This window comes from Peromyscus maniculatus, chromosome 16, assembly GCF_049852395.1.
Source record: "Peromyscus maniculatus bairdii isolate BWxNUB_F1_BW_parent chromosome 16, HU_Pman_BW_mat_3.1, whole genome shotgun sequence".
Classification (NCBI taxonomy): domain Eukaryota; kingdom Metazoa; phylum Chordata; class Mammalia; order Rodentia; family Cricetidae; genus Peromyscus; species Peromyscus maniculatus.
The window spans coordinates 16,828,187-16,846,804 of NC_134867.1; positions in this window are offsets into that span (position 1 = coordinate 16,828,187).

The following is an 18,618-nucleotide window of genomic DNA, read 5'->3' on the forward strand; positions in this document are numbered from 1 at the left end:
ATCATTAAGCTGACAAACTTCATCCACAGATCAGCTTTGAACTACAAGGTGCTCAGAGCAATTTTGAGATGACTAGCTGAGATGATCCAGTCTCAAAGACTACTTGAATAAGGACTTGAGATAAACCCTCAACTTTGGCATTATACACAGACTGGATAATGAAGGATATAGTTACCTCTCTTAGAATTTGACAATTAACCTAAAATTTTTCTTTCAGGATAAAGAAAACTTCGCCCATACCCAGCAGGAAGCAATTTTAAGAATACGACGCCCACATTCCCAAAGAGGTGGTGTGGGGCAGGTGGTTTTTTGGTCTTTTTAATGGGTTTTGGGTCTGGGATAATTTTCAGTATTTAGGGGGGTTGGTTACAAGTTATTGTCAAGGGTTAAGAAAAAGGCTAAGCAAAGGAGATTAGATTTAAGGTTCTTGTTTAAAAAAAAAAAAGAGAGAAAGAAAGAAAAGAAAAAGACAATTACTAGTTTTAAATACTTTACATTGGATTGAATTGTTTTATATTGTACACAAATTTGAAACTGATATTGTTAGAAAATGCTATATGTATATTTCTAATTGTATTTATTCCATCCATTTAACAATGTAATGCAAATTTCTGATCCTTGAATGTTATTATTATCAACTATTAGGATATAAAGAAATGAAAGCTAGTAGTTAGACATTATCATAGAACTTGTAGTCATATTAGATATGTTTTAAAAATTGAGCAGAGATGTTTTAGACAGGTCATCTTCAAACCCTTCAGAGATCTACAGAATATGGCATTTAAAATGTTTTAATAACTTAGAAAATTTTTCTTTTTTGAGACATGTCAGCTCCTGGCAGTACCAATCTACTTTAGAGAAAATATGGGCATTGAAGAAACTGCATATGGAGTCAATTTTCATTTTGGCAAAAGTTAGCCACTGGACAACAAAGTATCCTCGAATCAACAGGACAAAATGGACAGACAGATCACGAAACAAGGGACTACCGATTCTTGCCAAAACAAGTGTGGTTATGGCTTTATCAAGAGGCATCTTCTGAGGCCAGGACAATATGGCCCCATCCCTGAAGTGGCCTTCGCATCCAGAAAAGGTACAGTGCCCTTTTCTTCGAAGGCAGCTTAACAGGCAGAGGGCCGATGGATTCTGTTGTACAATGGAACAGCAGCTGAAAGCTCATGCCTCTCAAAAGTAGACTGGCATTTAATAGAGGGATGTGGAGAAGAAGGGGATGCTGAGATGAAGCCATATATACACAGCCAAGAAGAATGGACAGCTGAATTAAAAAACTGTCAACAATTTCCAGAATTTAAAATCCTGAATCATGACAGGACACTAGTGGAATTCAGGTGTTTCTGGTACGTGGACTGCTCTCACCCAATGTGAGGTTGAACTGTTGACCTTGTGTACATCCTACTTCACAAATGAGTCTGTCAGATACACTAAGCCTATAGGCTGAAGATGATGCCCCAACACTGCGGAGAAACCTCAGGTGACTGCCCAGGCAGCTGGCTGTTTCTGTCAACTCACAAAATTTTTTGGAAGTTGCTTGCATGCACTTCCTATTTTTTATTTTTGTTAGCTAATTATTCCCTTCTTGGGTCTCTGAGGGAGTTGAAGATTAGTTAGTTATGGTTGAAGATTAGTTAGTTATAGTTGAAAATTAATTAGGATAGAAAGTACATTAGATACATCTTGGAATTACCAAAATAGGATAGATAATGGAATTATTTTCTCTGATTTGTCAAATACCTGTTTAGGTATTTATTACTTGTATATATTGTATATAGTTATTGTACTTTTGTATATAGTTTTTCTTTTGTTAGTCATAACCTTTTGCTTTTTTTCTTTTTATTAAAATAGAAAAGGGGAAATGTGGTGGTAATCTAATTGTATTGAAATATTATTTTGATTTGTACTGAAATATTAATTTGATTGTATGTTAATAAATAAAGTTGTCTGGGGGTCAGAGCTATTAGAGCCATAGCAAGAGTGTGGCGGTGGTGGCACACGCCTTTAATCCCATAGATATCTGTGTGTTCAGTGTCAGAGCTATTAGAGCCATAGCAAGAGTGTGGCGGTGGTGGCACACGCCTTTAATCCCATAAGATCTCTGTGTGTTCAGGGATATAGTCAGCATTGGAGACATATGCCTTTAAGACCTAGGGGGCTGTACATTCAGACAGTGACGAGGCAGTCATGTGTTTGGGTTTACAACCAATGAGAAGACAGAACAACATACTATAAAAAAACGAACCGACAGGAAGTAGGTCTCTTTTTTTTCGCGAAGCTGGGACAGCAGGAGGAAGGGTGAGATTTTAGCTCTGAGCTCTGACCTCTCGGCTTTCTCTTTTACATTGTTTCTGTGTTTCTTATTTAATAAGACGGTTGGTTACATCTACAGGGATCTTCATGCTCATAGGTGAGGTAGAAGGACCAGGTCAAGACTAGCCTAAGCTAAAATCAATCATATCAAAAACAAATAAATACCACAAAACAGAATAAATTAAAACAAGAGAGCATTTCTCCTGCTCCTACAACAGATATTTATTTTGCATTCCTTTTGTAGCATCAGATGTTGATGCTTGCTTTAGACAGATGAGTGTGAGACCACGGTCCTACCAGTACTTCTACAGCAATCAAGCATTATGGAAAAGATAAACAAGCCAGTGAGTACTGTGGAGACAGCAGCTCCCTATGAAGAGGACACACAGAGGGTGTGGAAGGCACAGTGGGAAGGGGGACAGCATCAGATCAAAGTGGCGACGTCCCGGGAGAGGATGCTTCAGTTATGCTGCCAAGGAGAAAGTAAGAGTTGGCCAGGCTTCAAACACCACGAGCATCTTTACATCTGTAGCAAAGTCATAAAACTAGAGAAGTGGGACTCATTGGGGAGGGCTTCAGTAAGCCTAGTACAGCTGTAGCAGAGAGTTATGGGCAGGCGACAGGTCTAAGGAACTTCAAAGAAAAGGACAGAAAGAATACTGACCCATCATGGTAATCCAACACGTAATTCTGAGTGTCTACTACACATCAAGCATTGTTCTAAGGCCTGAATTACAAAGGCCATAAGACTTTATAGCTTGGTCTTAAGAATAATTCTTTCATCTAAAGGTTCTTCTAGAGAGTTCTGAGCCCAAACTACTGTGTCCTGAGTCGCTGAGTTGCAATGGGAGAGCAAGCCCAGGGAATCACTTAGCAACCATATTCTTCTTTCTCTTGAACTCCATATAAGGAAGCCCAAGCAATAATTGGTGAGCTTGAGTGCCATCCCTTAGGTAGCCCATGGTCACTTTGTATGTGTATGGTATGCATATATGTCTATGTATTTGTGTTTCCATGCATGCATGCATACACATGTGTGGGCACACATGTGTGGATGTATGTGTATGTGCACGAACATGTGTATAGGCCTGAAGTTGACATTCATGTCTTCTTTGATCTCTCTCCATTTTATTTATTGAGGCAAAGTCCCTTGCTGAATCTGAAACTCACCTATCCTGCCTCATCTGGCTAGTGACCTTTCTCTAGAGTTTTTGCCTTTGGAGTGTTGGGAATTGCTGTTCGCAGGCTCTGAGGATCTGAACTCTGTTCCTCAGGTTTCTGCCACAGGTGCTTTATCCATCCAGGCCTCTCCCAGCTGTTGCTATCACTCCCAGCACTGCCTTCTTTCTGACCCATGCTAGCCCTTCACTTCTGATTAAAGTTTCTTTGTTACCATGCAACCTGGGGGAACTTTTATATCAGTTCCTTGAAACATCCAGCCCAGGTCCCTGGTAAGGTTTCTTTATTTTCTTGCCATGGCCAGAGTTTCCCTAGAGAATAATTAGCTTCTAGTCACCCTGCTTGTAATATAATGACCAATTGTGTGAGGCCTCATAGGAATACTCAGAACGACTTTGAACCTCTGTGGTCATAAAGATTCTCCTATTTCATCCTCTTGTGATGAACATACTTTGGACAGAGATGGACAATTCCCATGTCCCTGTGTTGAAGAATATTACTTTAACTAGGCCAAGATATGCTACATTTGTTTATACTGCAGAATATTACTTTAACTGTGTAAAGCTGTGTTACTTTTGTTTATGCTGCATTTCTTAAATTATGTAATGCATTGCATTTGTTTCACATTGCCTGCCTAAGGCACCTGATTGGTCTACTAAAAAGTTGAACATCCAATACCTGGACAGAGGATGGATAGGCAGGGCTGGCAGGGAGAGAGAATAAATAGAAGGAGAAATCTAGGCTTAAGAGGAGGAACAAGAGAAGAAGGAGGAGGAGAAAACAAGGGAGATACCAGGATCCAGTCACGGAATAAGAAGGAAAGAAAGACATACAGAATAAAGAAAGGTAATCAGCCCTGAGGCAAAAGGTAGATAAAGAGATACAGGTTAATTTAAGCTAAAAGAGCTAGCCAGAAACCTGCCTAGCTAGGCCGAGCATTCAAAACTAATAGTAAGTGTCTGTGTCATGATTTGGGAACTGGTGGTGGCCCGAAAGAAAAAGCCTGCTACATCGCTGCATTAAACTGCTGATCAGTGCAATATCAGCTCCCAGTCCACAGCACAGACAATGGGTGCTGCTCACGGGACTCTTTCCTTAGGGCACATTCAAGATCCCTCTTTCCTCACCTGTTCAAGAAGGTGCATTGGCATTCCATACAGCATTCTACTTTAGAAAAGGTAAACAATTAAAAAGCTTAGCACTTCATCACTACTAATAAAGTGATAACAAATGTCTCACAAGTAATGGTTTGCATGAAATATAAAAAAGTTAAGGTTTAGAGGGGTCTGATTGTAAAAAGGGTACAATAATTATGGTAAGCAAATACGAAGCAGGAGTAGGGGAAACTCCAAAAGGGAAGAAAACCTTTCAAACGTCTTGCTTTTTCTTTCTATATTCCTTATCTGGCACTTTCTGAAATTGAAGTCATGTGGACAGTAATATGCACAGTAGCTTTCCTTGTAGAGTGTATAATCACTTTAAGTGATTTCCTGCCCCCTTCCCATAACCAACTCTTACCCCATCCATCAGAAGCATGTAACTTTGGGGATTGGAGAAACACAAAGCAACGATTAAAATTGTGGTGTATCTTGGGCTTGACATCAAGGTCCTAAGATAAGGCTGTGTTATGTGGCTTGCCTGAACAATTTGAGGAACAAAACCTGGAGGGTAGGGGGAGATTCCGTTTCATGGTTTGGTTGATAAGCCTCTGTGAATATCCCTCTGTAGAGTGTGTGCATGCTTTTGAACTTGGTGCCAATCTTAAGTATGACAGTGGACCCTGTGGCTAAGTGGGTGTTATGTGTCAATTGTTTAACCCACCCTTCTCTATTTCTTCACCCAAATGTGACCTCATATCTTTTTTTTTTTTTTTTTTTTTTTTGAGACAGGGTTTCTCTGTGTAGCTTTGTGCCTTTCCTGGAACTCACTTGGTAGCCCAGGTTAGCCTCGAACTCACAGAGATCTGCCTGGCTCTGCCTCCCAAGTGCTGGGATTAAAGATGTGCACCACCACCACCCGGCTCTCATATCTTTTTTTAAACAGTCACCTAATACCTGTGCATGGGGAAACCTCCTGGACATTGTAGGACCTGGTAGGACTTGGAATTACTCTTTGTGCGGTGGAGAGCCAATGGAATGTTTTTGAGCAAGTAGCAGCAATCTTGATGGCATCTCAATTGGATTGCTCCTTTGCTGTTTTCAAAATATTATTTGGTGGGAAGAGGGTATGGGCAACAGCAGAGGAAGGGAAGCCAGTTAGGAGGTTGGTCTTGGACATGGCACAAGAGCTGATGTGCTCTGTCACACACCAGGCCCCCATGGAAGTGCCTAAGCTCATTATAAACAAGAGAGCACACAGCTCCCAGCTCCTAGAACTTCAAGTCCATGAGGATTTGTGGAGAGGGAGTCAAAGGTGAGACCACAGTAAGTGGCACTCATTAGCCGCTCTCATGCGTTAACTATGAGTTCATCAGATGCAGAAACACAGTGCGTGAAATATGAATCTGATAGTATTTGGATATCGGGATTTTTTTACTCCTGATTTGGAAGCCTGACGGTGACAACCTGAAATTGTTGGTGTGAGTTCTTTCTTTTGCTTTTCTTCTAATGTTTTTACATAGAAACTAAAAATGTGCAGACAAACGAAGAAGCATTTTTATGAAAACATTTTATGTAAATAAAATTTAAATAGGATTTGATTGTATGTAAGGAATTTTTTTTGTTATCCTTAGTTTTTTAAAATATAGAACATTAGGAAACTACAAAAAGAACTCAGACTAAAATATTTGATTTATATAAACTAAGTTGGATGAATAATACTACTGTAAAATCAGTCATCCATTCCGACTTCATTTCCAAGTAAAAAGATAAATTTCATGCCACTGGGACAGCTCTTGTGCGCAACTTAACACACAGGGCACTAATGGGATATTTCTGCTCCTTTCTTACAGTTTTGCTGTGAACCTAAAATCACTCTAAATCATAGTCATTAAAGAAAGATAAATCTCACTGTTATTTGGTGTTAAGTTAAGCATTTTGAATGGAAATATATTTTGAAGTTTCTTGGGAAGGAATGGGTCTCACATCTAAGCACCAAGGCAGGTGATATTGTCAGTGCATGCAGGTCAGAGTCTAAAGAAGAGGATTCAGTTATAGATCTTGCTTGGCCTCCTGAAGAGATTTACCAGTGTCAACTGTGAATCAGCACATGGGAAACGTCCAGGCTCTCCGTGAACACACTTTGCCGGCTGCCGACAGACGACGTTAACTGAATGCCTCTGGTCCCGTGTGTAAAGTGAGATAGCGGGGACCTTGATACAAGGGAGCTCTGCCACTGCAGAGGTCCTTTATGCTGCGGCCTTGGCTGCCTTATTCCATCCTGAGATTGCTTCTTTATGGGATTCGATCAACTGTCGGCCACATCTGTCTTCCCCACCCCCCCAGAAATTAGCTAAAATGTTTTTTTTTCTTTACTTTTCATAGTTGCATATTTTTCTTTTTCAAGTACATCATCTCAAATTCCTAAGGTGCCTTGGTTCTCCCTGTCTGCTTCCTTGCCCTGCTTTGCAATCGCCATTACCTTTGACAGTTTTGTACACAGAAAACATCTGTGTCCTCTGGCAGCGCAACCTCCAAGCATGTGGGGGTGTTCTTCAGTACTGGACACGTCCTCCTCTCTTGGTTTCTTCTCCTGTTGCTGTGGTAAAATTAACCTGACAAAAGCGACCTCGGAGAGAAAGAGAGAGAGAGAGAGGGAGGGAGGTGGAGAGGGAGAGAGAGAGAGAGATAGAGATAGAGAGAGAGAGAGAGGAAGAGAGAGAGAGAGAGTTAAGTTTTGGGTAAGGAAGGTGTGGTGGTGGGCACTAGAAACCACTGATCACATGGCATGCACAGTTAAGAAGTAGAGAACAATGAATGTCTGCGTTCAGCTTGCTTTCTCCCTTCCATGTATGTAGTTCAGGACGAAAACCCAGGGAATCAAGCTGCCTACTTTTGCCATCTTTCCACTTCTATTAACTTTATTAACATAATCCCGCCCAGACAGGCCCAGAAGCTAAATAATCTCTCACAGGTATGCCTGGAGCCTTGTTTCCTAGGTGACCCCAGTTGTCAGGGTGATGGCACTAACCTTCACAGCTACCATCATTCCTTCCCTTCTCTACCCCCTCAGTCGACCTAGGAGAGGTCTTAGCTGATTCCCATCATATGATGTCTCTTTTATCATAGTGTATTTGGATTTCTAGTAGAACATGCTTCAAGACATGGGGCACCACTAGCCTTCAATATTTGAAAAAAAAAAAAAGATGCAATTTATAAGAGCAAAGGGATAGACAGTAGAGTCAAATTTAGTTTCATTGGCATTGCTTAGAAACCATTCAAAACTCTCCTGAAGGCAGATAAATCTATCATCTATATCTATCTGTCCATCCATCCATCCTTCCATCCATCCACCCATCTATCCATCCATCCTCTGTCTATCTATATATCATCTATCTATCTATCTATCTATCTATCTATCTATCTATCTATCTATCTATCTATCTATCTATCTATCATCTATCTTTCTCCAGGGCCTCACTGTGTAGACAAGTCTGGCCTTGAATTCACAGAGATCCTCCTGCCTCTGCTTCTGTTTCTGGAGTGCTAAAATTAAAGGCATGCCTCATGCCCTGTAAGTCTCTTATCTTTAAATAAGACACATCAAATCTGTCAAAAGAGCTCAGGGTATTTGTGGCAGCTGAAACTTCATTGTCAACAGAATACATGTTACCTTGTATGACTTGTGATCTTGGAATATTTCCATAAAGGAAAAGCAGCTAGTGGTACTTGGTTATCGAAAAAAATCTAATATTTTTGAATTTCTTCATATTGTGGCCAATAATTGAATAGTTATTCATGTTTTTAATTAAATACTGAGCCACAGTTTTTTTCTCCTGTGTCACCAACAGTATTAAACAATGTGTTTTAACATCTTAAATATAATAGAAAGGAAAATGGCTTCTGTGCTACTTTTGATTGCACAATATATATATAAAGCAGAAGATGTCTCAGTGAAAGGTGGGGCCTGGTGATTTCAAATGTTTCTCATGGGATGGAAATCTGAGAGTAAATGAGCAGCTAATGGAAAAGCCCCTGTTGTGTTGAGATCATATTGATAATAAGTCATGTGTGCTTCCTGCTACCTTTCCTGTAGCTCTCCTCAGCAACATCTTCTTCTGTGCTGTTCATTTCCCACTAAAATAAGTCCTATGATGGCAGTCACTGCACATCTGCACAATGTTCAGAAGTAGAACCCAGGCCAATGTATAATGTCAGTTTATGTAACTTAGTGATTACCTTCCCGTCCCTTATCATCCAGCACAGGGCATGACAACTGAGAACAATTTCATAAACATCAGGGTCACAGGGCCAAACAGTGTGTGATACAGTTCATAGAATGCTTTTCCTCGACAACTTACTATGTGCTGTTAAGTAATTTTTCAACTGTGGTCTGGAGGAATGATGCTGGCTTAATTACTGCATTGCCAAATAAAAGGCCTGTTTGGATTATTGGTACAGAATAAAGCTCCTAACAGCCATAAACCAGCTAACAGTGGTTTAGACAGACTTTTAAATATGAATGGTCTTAGAAGGTAATTTTTCCAGGTAGTTTACTTAACTTACACTTTTCTTCTTGTATTTGTGTGTTGCCCCCAGTGTATGAACTTATTTCTAGCAAAATGTGATTAGAAACAGACATTTTGATGCACTGTTTAGTAAGCCATCACACGTAGAAATGAATCTAAGAGAAGACTTCCACATGAAAAAGCAAGCCTTTCCATTTTAAGGAGTTGCTGTTCATTAACACAGTTTTATAAATTCAGACTAATGGTACTCAAAATATTTAAACTTTATATTGTTAAATGAGATGCCTGAAAATGCAAGCAATGATTAAAAATGAAATAAAAAATGAAAAACTATTTCTTCCCATTTTAATATGACACTGTGATTAAAAGAAGTTATTGGAAAGATATAAAACTCTGGCTTTATTCAAGGCCAAAGAGTTTCTATAGTTCTGCTTTGCCATGTCTAATGGAATAAGGGAACTATCAAAAACACAGAGAATAATTCGAAGACAAGTAACAATTTGGCAAAGCGGACAAAGAACTTTCCTATTGTTACAAAAAATGGGGACTAATAAATGCAACATAGTTCAAGATAAGTTTTCAGATCCTCATGGGTAAACTGATTTTTAATAATGGTGAAGTTATGGAACACGGTTCATTTTAAAATCAATAAGGATCTTGGTTTTTTGCGGCAGTGCAGGGATGGACTGAAGAGAGTGGTCACTGGAGGTTGAATGCCTGGTCCAGGACCACAACTTTACTTCTGGGTGATGTTTCAATGTCACCGAATGCCTTTAAATTTGTAAAATGGAGAAATGACAGAAGCTATCAGACTGGATTGCTGGAATAGTCCTAGTACTATGTGAGACACATTGGAAGTCAATGCAGTTTTAGCCCTTCCATATGAGTGTAACATCCATAGTTTGTGATGTCCCTGTAGGCCTTTGAGGTAAAGTATCCCCCAAAGAGTATCAAGGCCATCCTAAAACATTAGCTATGGAGCTCAGTAGAAACTGTGTATCATCTTCTATATTCCCACCCTCTTATGTAGTATTCTCAATTACATAAGATTTTGAAAGCATATAACTGTTTTGGGGATTATTATATGTTCAAGTTGGTCATCAATTGTGTTCGGCAATATTCCATGCTCACAATTTTTTCAATCCTAGTGAGATTTCAGGAGTATCCCTTGATGTTTTAACCTGTATTATCTTTGCAAATATTTACCTGTCTCTGAACCAGAAGGCTCTTTTGCTTTTGCAGGGATCAAATTCTTTCTTTTTAAAGAACTTTGTCTGATGTGATGGTTGAAGAACAAAAGTTGTTTTTCCTTAGCTATTGAAGTTTGCTGAGTGTATTTACTGTAAGTAATGAACTTTAATTACTTTTGCAATTACAGCTTATTTGATCAAATTTTCCACTGACTACACAGAACATCTGCCCTACTGGGATCGTTCATAGTCTCTGATCTGGGTGAAATATGCTCTTAAAATATGGTAACATCTGCAGTCCATTAATTCCTAAAGCAATAGGCAAGTTGGGCTTCCAGAAGAGCAAAGCCAAGTTCATGCTTGGGAATTCTACTTCTTTGCCTTCCATCTGAGGGGCTTTAGATTACTCACGCCTTTTTGCTTTGTTTTATTCTCTATTTAGTGCTTAATGAGGAAATAATGAGACTAGCATTTGATTTGATGTTTTATTGTGTTCTTCATACTTTAACCTTTTTCAGATAAGAGTGATAGGGAGAAGGATGCCTCTTTTTCGATTCTACTGGCAGCAGGTTGCTCTTACCGACTGCTTAAGTAAGGGGAAGATTTCCTTTTTTGGATACAAGCACTTTCATGTAGATTTCTTTGAAGACAAAGCATAAGGGTTTTGAAAGGTGGGAAGCATTTAGGAGTACAAGAAGCTTTAAATTTTGTCTGAAAGCAAACCAAAAAACTATCGTTATCAGTATCATTTTTTGCCACAATACATCTCTAGTCTTGAGGTCATTTTCTGTGGCCTTATGATTCAGTGAAAACAGATAAATTATAAAGAAATCCCAGGGATGGATCAATGCTGCTGGACATTAGTGTAAAGAGCAGTGAGGTCACACATGTGCCTGCAGACTTTGAAGGCAGACTGTCACTTACTGGGGTTTGGTTTATGTTGCTCAATCAGTAATACTGGGCATTCCGACTTAAAATTATTTTTAATTTGTATTTTTCATGAATTTTCTGGTTACTATGTAAATAAATGTGTTTTGTCTCGACATTGCCATACATATATAAGATTACACTTTGTACCCACCTGCCCTCCATGTCCTCTTCCTTCCTCTCTCACTGATCCCTCCTCTGGCTTCTACATTCAATTACTCTTGTTCACCCTTTCCCTCTTTTTAGATCTCTTCCTTTCCACTTTTTTAAAAAAAATTTATTTTACAGTACAATTCAGTTCTACATATCAGCCACAGATTCCCTTGTTCTCCCCCTTCTGCCCCCTCCCCTTCCTCCCAGCCCACCCCCCATTCCCACCTCCTCCAGGGCAAAGCCTCCCCCGAGGACTGAGATCAACCTGGTAGACTCAGTCCAGGCAGGTCCAGTCCCCTCCTCCCAGGCAGAGCCTAGCGACCCTGCATAAGCCCCAGGTTTCAAACAGCCAACTCATGCAATGAGCAAAGGACCCGGTCCCAATGCCTGGATGCCTCCCAAACAGATCAAGCCAATCAACTCTCTCACTCATCTTTCCACTTCTAATCCTTTCCTCTGCCCCACCCCAGACAAATACTGCATATGAGAGAAAAATGGAAAAAATGCAGTATTTGTCTTTCTGCATCTGGCTTAGAGAATACCACCCAGTTGTTGTTCCCATTAGAAATCCTGGCTGCAGAATCTGTTCAGGGTTCCCTTGCTCCCTCTAGTCTCAAGGATTTTATTAGGCATATGACAAGTGATGGTTACCACTTCTAAGGCTATTATCTGCAGTCTTTCTTTCTCACTCAGTATAGCCCTGGAGCTCAAGTGCTCCAGATGGAAGAGCTATAAGAAGATGGAAGTCTGCTTTACCATGTACACAGAGTCCCCCATAAGAAAGATGTGTATATGAAATTTCTCAGGCTTACATAGGTTGCAACAGCCATATTAACTCATCCCAGCCATATCTACTAAGCAGCTCATGCAAGATACATATGTTCCTAGTTACAGACTTCCCCTATGCCTATGAAAGTAAGCACACTCTAGAAGGGATTACTATGAATTGTTGGCACTATCTCAATTATGTATTATGTCTAGTCTCAAGTTCAGTAAGATGAAGCATTTATAGCCACATATGAAGCTGTATGCTGAAAAGGGCTTCTTCAACTCAACACACTAGATGGATTTTTATGATAACGACAACAACAGCTATTTTTGTGAGGGAGAAGAAGGAGCCTGGAAGTAGGTTATGGAAGCCTCACTGAAGGATGAACATGTAAATGGAAATGGATAAGAACCAGAGAATTGTCAAGGATCACAGAAGGATTGAAATGACCCGTCAAAATGTTCCCCAAGAAGGCTTTCACCACTCAGAGCAACCTGGGGCTCAAGAGGAAAAATAATGGTGGTCATTATCACCTGGGGACCTGCTAAATACAAATGGCTAGATTCATATGAAGGATTCTTTTTCTGGAGCCTGTAGCAGATATGGATGAGAACACGCTGATAGAGAAGGGATGAGCTTTTTGAGGTGACCTGACGCACTTCCTCTATCATTTTTGCTCATCTTAAATGGATTTTAAGCATCCTAAAATGTCCACCCTGTGTTTCTTTCCTGTGGCAGATTTACAGAGTGCGACAGGAAATCCATTTCTTTTCCTGTAGATGCTAAATTCATTACCTTAACACGAGGTTCAGACTGACTCTTTGCACTTGCTGCCATAGCAACCAGTTTCAGGCATTTTTTCTTTCTATTTTTCCTTCCACTGGAAGCAGAGTAGTTAAATGTAGCAGTGAGAACAGTATCCATTAAAACATTTAAAGGTATATAACATAGCTATACCACATGGCTTTCAATATTGCCTCCACTGTAATTATATTTTTCCTAAATCTCTAACCACATTATAGGTCACCAGAAACAAGCAAAGTCTAACATTCTTTAAGATGCTTTCATGAAAATATATTTTTTGCTCTATTTCAAATTTATTCACAGAAGTGAGAGTTGTTCAAAACATTATAAGTAATATATATATATATATTTTTCATATTCACCCCGAGGAATTCTCTCTAGCTATGTCATTGTTATTGAGGAATCCTGGAAAAACACTAGCTTTAAGTGATCTAAGTGCCATACAGCTGCTGTACAGCTCTGCATAATGTATTAACATTTTTACAAATTCACCGTGATTACAGACTTCCTGATTTCCTAAGTAAAAAGAAGAATAATTATAGGAAATGAAATAAATTTCGGGATACTATTAAAGTGTTAACTTAGAATGATAACTGATGAGAAAGAAAGACTATCTGGTAGGCTCGCTTGAGTGTTAGGGAAATTCTAATTTTGAAGATGCACTATATGATGCATCCACACATATCCTAGGAGAGATTGTGGGTATCCGCACATCACGGTCACAGAAGAGATCGTATACTGGGAGTCGCCAGCTATGCCACCAGTAGGGTGAGGACTAAGTGGCAGCAGCCATCTAGGACGCAGTTTTCACAGCCCATACATTCAAATCCTTCTAGTTTAGCTTTGGTTATCTGTTCATGTTTAAATATAGTATCCACAAATGATGCTGAGGTGCAAGACTGTTCTAAGGAGGAAAGCTAATAGGTTTTACATCTCAAGGCATCTGTATCCTAGATATGGAAGAAGGGGTGATGGTTTCTAAGGGATCTATTTAAAGCTCTTCTCTCTTCCTTGTGTTCATTCTTACCGTACTTCACAACAGTGATTGTTTGCACTTGGCAGTTACCTAAATTTTCCTTCTATTCAAAGGTCTGAAAAAAAAACCCAGATCTACACAATAAGATTCCATGATCATATATTTCCATTTCTTTCTTCTTCATTTATAAGGTATATTAGATTTCTTATTAAATATTGTTGTATTGATCACAAGTTGAAATCTTAGTAATGTATTTTTAAAGATTTATTTATTTTACTTTGTGTGTGTGTTTGTGTGCTTGCCTATCTATATGTATATCACATGCATGAAGGTGCCTGGAAAATCCATAAGAGGGTGTTGGATCCCTTGGCATTGGAGTTGCAAGTGGTTGAGAACTGCCATGTGGGTACTGGGAACTGAGCCCTGGTGCTCTTCAAGAGTATTTACTCTTAACCACTAAGCTGTCTCTACAACCCCCTCAGCAATGTATTTTGGTAACACACTGCCTTATGCAACCCCAAACGTACCCATTGATCAATGAATATTTCATCTGAAACTGTCTAGTAGGAGATATGAGCAGGAAGAATGAAATAGATAAGGAACATAGAAAACCCAAGAAAACAATGGGTGTGAACTCAGAAACTTCAGAACTTCAGTGCTTGAAGATACCTCAGGGGCTAAGGAAATATTTACACAGTGGGATACTATCTTAGAGACCTGGTCTAATGCACAGGAATTTCAGCAACAAAATCTTAGTCATAGGCCATCATCTGTGTTAGGAAGAACTGAATAAACCACTAGTGACTAATTAAGTGGGAATGGAATTTGATATATAGTACTTCAGGAAGTGTTTCAGGTCAAAACCAATGATGGCCAGCGAAAGACTTCCTAGGCCATGAGAACGCTAAGAACTAAAGCTTTCATCAGAAAGAGCTACTCCTGGGGCCCTGTATAATCAGACAGAATATGTGTAAAAATAATGTTTTAGGACATTGGATGAAGAAAACACAGTCTGCAAGAATGCTCATGAGCCAATGTCAGGGGGCTGTGCTAGGGTATTCGTCATGAAATGATGGGTAAAGAAAGGGCATTAGTATTTTAAGAAAAAAATGATAATACTGAGTAGTTAGTTATCAGATGGTAACTTAAAAGTCACTATTTTGTATAGGGAAAAAACTATCTACAGTTGATTTCTTTTATTTTCTTTAAAAAACACCAAAATCCCTGTTTTATTTTGATTTTTGTTGTTGTATGTTTTTTTTTCTGTAGAAATAAGATGAGTCCAGGAATTCTATGGTGTGAAATTTTTTATTTTTTTAATAGCAGTGGGCATTATTTGCTTGGGTTCACTGATGCTATGTTTAAGGAAATTGGTATGGAAATGCTTGAAATATTTTCAGTTTTGGTTTCAGATGGTAAATATTGATGAATATAATCCACTGAAATAATATAATTTTTGAGTTCTCAGTGATTAAAAAAAAACACACAAAGAATCTCAAGACCAAGAAGTCTGAGAACTGCTCATGTTTACAGACTGTGAATGTACTCTTTTTTTTTCAGTGTAGAGAAATTCTGTGGGACTCTAAAGCTGGATAAATACTCAGCGAAGAAGGTCTCAGAAGGCACAATGTGGCCTGTGAGTGAGTGATCCTGGTGATAAAACCAAGTTATTATTATTATTATTATTATTATTATTATATTGTTATTTAGTTTACTCTGAGGAATCTCTTACTCTCCAGCATCCACCAATTTGAGAATCATAACTTAGAAAATATTTAACAAAAGCTCTTCCTGGTGGTGTTTTCCGAATGATCACTGGGAAAGTATTCCAGTTCAATAATTATATCTGACTCAGAATTTAGTACAGAGAACTTCAACTGCTGCACATTTTGCCTTGATCATCCAACAAAACAAAATTAGGTAATAACCTGAGGTTGGCAAATAACTGTGTTTAGCTTGGAATATAAAAGGCTGAGACACAATAGAAACATGACATTTATGGTTTTTATCCATGCAGGAAATACATCTGTAGCCAATTAGCTGGGAATGTGCAGATGAAATCTGCATAAGGAAGCAAACCAAATTCGTTTGTATGCCTCTCAGTTGTTTCAGGGAAGAATGCTTGACATGTTACATCCACACAGATTACACAACAGAATGAAATACTTCTTTAACTCGTTATGAAGCAATGGTGCTTTGGAGTCAGAGTAGGGAAAAAGCAAATCATTAGCTCTGTCACCATGATGCCACTGCCTATGGATTCTCCAGAGAGGGCAGGCCCTGTGCCCCATCTAATACAGGCTTAGATACACATCTCGGCTCATTGTCCTTTGTGGATGGCTCTGCATTGCCTAATTCCTAACTTCCCTAGCCTCAAGAATATTTTGGGTACTCAAATAGTTGGTCGACAAAATAACATGATCAAAATGTCACAGTCGTGGAAAATAAAAGTTGGAGAACTATTCCGTAGTTAGGGATTGAGGAGACATGGGAACTAAGTATGTTTGAACTGGGACTGAATCTAGATCAGGAAAAGGGTATTAGTGTGATAATTGGCAAAATCTACAAGCTGTAGATCTGATGCCAATACTGCCTTGGTGTTAATTTCTTGATTTTGACTATTTTTTTTTTCCTATAAGGCGTCTGGAAGAAGCAAATAGGGAAGTCATTTGCTCTTTTTTTTTTTTTCAAAAAAATTTTCCTCTTCAAATTATTTAAAAGTTAACGTTAAAAAGTTATAGATACTTACTAATGAACTCATTTATACCTTATAGTGGGTGATGGTTGAGAATTCAGGCTGTGTCAGCAAAATTTCTGGTTTGAGTTCCAACTCCATTACGTATCTGCTAGAAGGATAACTTTAAAAACAATTATTGTGTTTCAGTTTTTTATGTAAAGTGGAGAAAATAATGCTTCCTGCCTTTCTATATGATTGTCAATACTGTGAATCAAGTGCTTAGGAAAATGTTAGATTTCGTAAATGTTTGTTAGAATTATGGAAGTTTATTTTTTACAGTGACAATATTAGAATATCAGAGTGCACTGCAATATTGCTGATTCTTTAGCTATACTCTATATCTAGCTGTAAACACATACATCTACCTGTGTATATAAATGTAAGTTATTGGTCCATGAAGAAGCTAATAAATGTGATGATGCTTTATCTGGCCTTAAGAAAGCAGAGAAGTTAAGTTGTTAACAAGGTGTTTCTAGGAGACTTGACTCCTGAAAGATGATTCACTAATAGCTCAAGACAGAGAACATTCCTGAGAAATAAAATGATGCAGAAGAAATGAATTTCTATCCAGTAAAAGAGGTCCTGAAAGTGTGCATTTTTCATTTTATTTTATTTCTTGAAAATGTTATTTTTCTCTGTGAGTTCGAGGCCAGCCTGGACTACCAAGTGAGTCCCAGGAAAGGCGCAAAGCTACACAGAGAAACCCTGTCTTGAAAACAACAACAACAACAACAACAACAACAAAACAAAAAAAACAAAAAAAGAAAATGTTATTTTTAATTTATTTTATTTCTTGAAAATGTTATTTTTAATGTGTGCATCTGCTCTGAACTATTACAATAAGGCACAGAGGGGTGAATGTGGTTAAGATTAGCTTCAGAGACCTCAACATTCCAACACAACAATGCCCATAGGAACGAGGGAGCGTGTTCTAATAATGTAAGCCATTAGCTATGGGAAAACTGGACCGGGGATCATAATGCGCAGTTGATTTGGTGTTGTGTAGTTCAGTGCATTTCATTCCTGACTTTTCTGTTAGGACTAGCTGTGGTGCAATGGATTCATCAAATTTTGTATTCTCCCTGTTACTCACTTTATAAACTCAGCAATCCTTTTAGAAACTAAGGCTTTCATGACACGGGCATGGCTTTAACATAGTGAACATTGTATTTAACCAAGTGGAGGAACTTGACCATTTGAACCAAGAACACTTACTAATTCATTCTTTTGGCTTGGGTTGTAATCTTCAGCTTCTCTTCAGAGGTAGTAGAACAAGAGTCACTAAATTACAAACAGAAGAAAGAGATCCCACATAGGAGCAGAGCCTCACATTAAGGGTTGTCCAGTGATAGGTGACTAGGGATCATAAAGATAAATGGTATTTGGCAGAGAGCTAGAATCACACAAATGCTGTTCAAGGGACGGGAAAGGCTGAGGAAACACTACCGATGACCCTTTCACTTCTCCCAGTACCTCTGGCTGGCCAATTATGCCAGAAAGCTACCTTGCAAGGAAACCTGGCAAACCTGCCCAGCAGGAATGCAACATGGAAGGATATTCTTGCAAGCAGGCATAGACAACAAAACACCTCTGCCCATGCCTGAAACAATGGATGGAAATAGAGCTACCACTTTGGCATAGACGCTGTTATCTAAGAATTCTCTATGCAGGTACTGCTTCTTTAAATTTTTCAGAGCAAGCCTCTGAGGTGGTTATTATTAACTCTACTTCGAAGATGAGACAGAATCTGAGAGAGGTTCTGGTTTGTATCTGAGATCTCAAAGCCAGATCGGAACAGATGCCACCTGGCTCTGTATGGATTCTCTTTCCTTTCTTCTATTTCTAGGCAGCAGTTAAAAACCTTGATTTTTGTATTGTGCTTGAAACTGTGGAGTCTATATCTTTAAAGCTGAAAGACGTATAGCACAACTC